This window comes from Rhinopithecus bieti, unplaced genomic scaffold (genome assembly GCF_001698545.2).
Source record: "Rhinopithecus bieti isolate Rb0 unplaced genomic scaffold, ASM169854v2 scaffold_13351, whole genome shotgun sequence".
NCBI lineage: Eukaryota > Metazoa > Chordata > Mammalia > Primates > Cercopithecidae > Rhinopithecus > Rhinopithecus bieti.
The window spans coordinates 2,973,455-2,976,797 of NW_016807514.1; positions in this window are offsets into that span (position 1 = coordinate 2,973,455).

Genomic DNA, 3,343 nt, shown 5'->3' on the forward strand with positions numbered 1-3,343 from the left:
GCCGCCTCCTTGGGAGCTGGGATCCCAGACGGGATTCAGCCATTTTCAGAGACGTCCCCAGAAACAAGAATGCAAGATCAATTCCTCGCCTGGCATCTCCCACCAGCGCCATCGCTGCAGGAGCCACGCAGGAAGCCAGCGGGCAGAGGAGAGTGGGAAAGGAGCTTGCAGCCTCCCAGCGCCAGTGCTGCGGAGCAGAAGGTGGCTGGGAGGCTGAGAAGCCATAAGAAAATAGCAGGGCCAGCCCGTGTGGCCGCTCAGATACATGCTGTGTGTGTGTTTGCATATGTAGGGCCTGGAAAAACTCCACCTCCATCCTTTTGAGGTCCTGGCTGGGCCCAAGAGTTAAATCAACATAAGACAGATCATCATGCCAACGTATTTGATTCAGGTTGGATGTGGCTCAGGAGCCCTCCTAAGGAAATGAAGACTCAGTGAAGCAGCCTCAGTCACTCGTGTGCTGAGTTGGACGGAGAACAGTGAGGTTCCAGGAAGCAGCTAGATGATGTGAGGGCCTGAAAAGGTGAGAGGCATTTTATCAAGGACTGCACAGCATTTGCTGGGTCTCAGCTTCTCATCCTTGAGGATCCGAGCTTTCTAGTGTAGGGAGAGCATCTTTCACCTGGGAATTTCATCTTCTGCTTTTAAGAAACACAAGAGAGATCAGAACAATCTTTTTGCACCTGTTATTTTTTTAACTGCCTTTAATTCCAAATAGTGACTGCCAGAGCAGCCTGCATTGGGGTGGCACCTTCTTAACTCTGCATGCTGTACATAACTGGCACACGTCATTTAAAATAAATAGACAGGTTTGCTTACTTTTTACTCAGGTGCAACGTAATTCAGAAAAGTGCAGACATGCTCAGTAGGCAGCTCCTTCTACACGCCTGTCGACTTTCTTTCATCGATGATGTATTGGTCGGCTCTCGCTAGGCTGTGCTGCTGAACAACTCGCTAGCCTGGGTCAATCACAGCAACCAAGTTTCCCCTCCCACTCACGTTTCTTGTTGGCCACGGGGTGGCTCAGCTCCTAATGCCTCCTTCATTCTGGGGTCCAGGCTGAGCAAGCTGTGGCTCTCTGGAACATGTCGTTCTCCTGACCAAGGGAGGACACGGAGGAGAGATGGAGAAACCATGCCACACTCTCCCAGTGGCCGTCCACAGCTGGGATGTGTTGCTTGCACTCCCATGCCACTGGCCAGAGCAAGTTGTGTGGCCAAGGAGGCTGTCTGAGGGGCAGGGAAGAGTGCTTCCTCCTCCAGGTGGTGTCAGCTCTGGGACTGGGTTTTAGCTTTTCTTACAAGGGAAGAGCTGGCCCATTACTGCGGCAGGGATGCTGACAGAACACATGAAACTCTGGGGTCAGAGACAAAGGACTTTGTCATTCACGCCATGGCAGGCAGGTGCTCACCTGTGTGTTTGGTCTTATCCCCTTGTCCCCAAGTTCCACGGACACCATGCAGGTGGGCCTGGGTGGGCACTGCACAGTCAGTGGGTTTGCATGGCCACTGAGGAGCCCTGCACTGGGGGAGTTGGCTGTTTCTGCAGCAAGCAGTGAGCAAGCTGCTCTTTCTCCCTCAAGGACTCTCAGGGCAAACCACCCTGAGAAATGGGGGAGGGTAATCAGGGCCTGCGTTCCTGGCAGGCCCTGTGAGAGGTGGGGGGCACGAGACACTTGTGGAGGACTGCCCTCTTAACAGGAGAGGCTGCCAGTACCAGAGGCCAAAGAGAGTTACCCAGAGATTTCACTGGCACCCCTGGGCTGCCTGGTGCCACATACGTGAAAACAGTCGTTTCACTGAAGCTTGTCCACTCAGTAGCTGTTGAAGCGGGGAGGGTGTCTTAGTCTATTAAGGCTGCTATTTTAACAAACAAAAAAATATAAACTACCACAGACTGGGTGACTTTTAAAGAACAGAAATTGATTTCTCACATTTCTGGAGGCTGGAGGGCCAAGATCAAAGCGCCGGCACATTCAGGGTTTGGCGAGGACTCCTTCCTGGTTCCTAGATCGCTTCTTCATGCTGTGTCCTCACAGGGCGGAAGGCACGAGGGGGCTCTCCAGGACCTCCTTTTTAAAGGCACGAACCCTGGCCAGGCACAGTGGCTCACACCTGTAATCCCAGCACTTAGGGAGACTGAGGTGGGCGGATCACCTGTGGTCAGGAGTTCAAGACCAGCCTGGCTAACATGGTGAAACCCTATCTCTACTAAAAATACAAAAGTTAGCTGGGCGTGGTGGTGCATGCCTGTAATCCCAGCTACTCGGGAGGCTGAGGCAGGAGAATCACTTGAACTCAGGAGGCGGAATTTGCAGTGAGCCAAGATCGCGCCACTGCATTCCAGCCTGGGCGACAGATTGAGACTTTGTCTCAAAATAAAATAAAATAAATAAATAAGGGCACTAACCCATTCCCGAGGGCTCCACCCTCACTGCCCACCTAAGCACATGCCAAAGCCCCATCTCATAATGTCATCGCATTAGGGATTCGGTTTCAGCACATGAACTGGAGGAGGGGACACAAACGGGGGAAATTGGCTCCACTGTGTGAAAATTGTCAATACCAAGGCAGAGTCACGTCAGGACCCAAGCAAACCGCAGCTGGGAAGCCTCAAGGAGACGTTCCTCATGCCCAGGTGCCTACGATGAGAACTATTGCAGGGACTCCGACAGCACACAACATTCCAGATCAGCTCCTCCTATGAAGACGCCTCCCCAGCAACAATCGTGTTACCTGTGAGTGATCACCAACCCTGCAATAAGCTCCTGTACCCAGTGAGGTTTATTCCAAAACAATCTGTGTAGACTTCCTCATCTCACCCATAAAAGAAGGATACACCTACGGTCCCCTACAGCCTGCATATCCCAGATTGCAATCCCCTGCCATCCCCCAGTAAACTTCATTTGGAAGAGCCAGTCTCTCTGTTGTTTGTTTTACACTGACAAGTTGCAGCATCGTGGCCAGCAGCAGAAGTCCTACTAGAAGTCCTACTAGGCTTCTTGAGTCTGTGGGTTGGTATCTTTAATCAGTTTGGGAATTCTTCCATTTTATTTGTTTTTTGTTTGTTTGTTTGTTTGTTTGAGATGAAGTTTTGCTCTTATTGCCCAGGCTGGAGTGCAATGGCTGGATCTCAGCTCGCTGCAACCTCTGCCTCTTGGGTTCAAGCGATTCTCCTGCCTCAGCCTCCGGAGTAGCTGAGATTACAGGCACCCACCACCATGCCCAGCTAACTTTCGTATTTTAGCAGAGACAAGGTTTCACCATGTTGGTCCGTTTGGTCTTGAACTCCTGACTTCAGGTGATCCACCCACCATGGCCTCCCGAAGTGCTGAGATTACAGG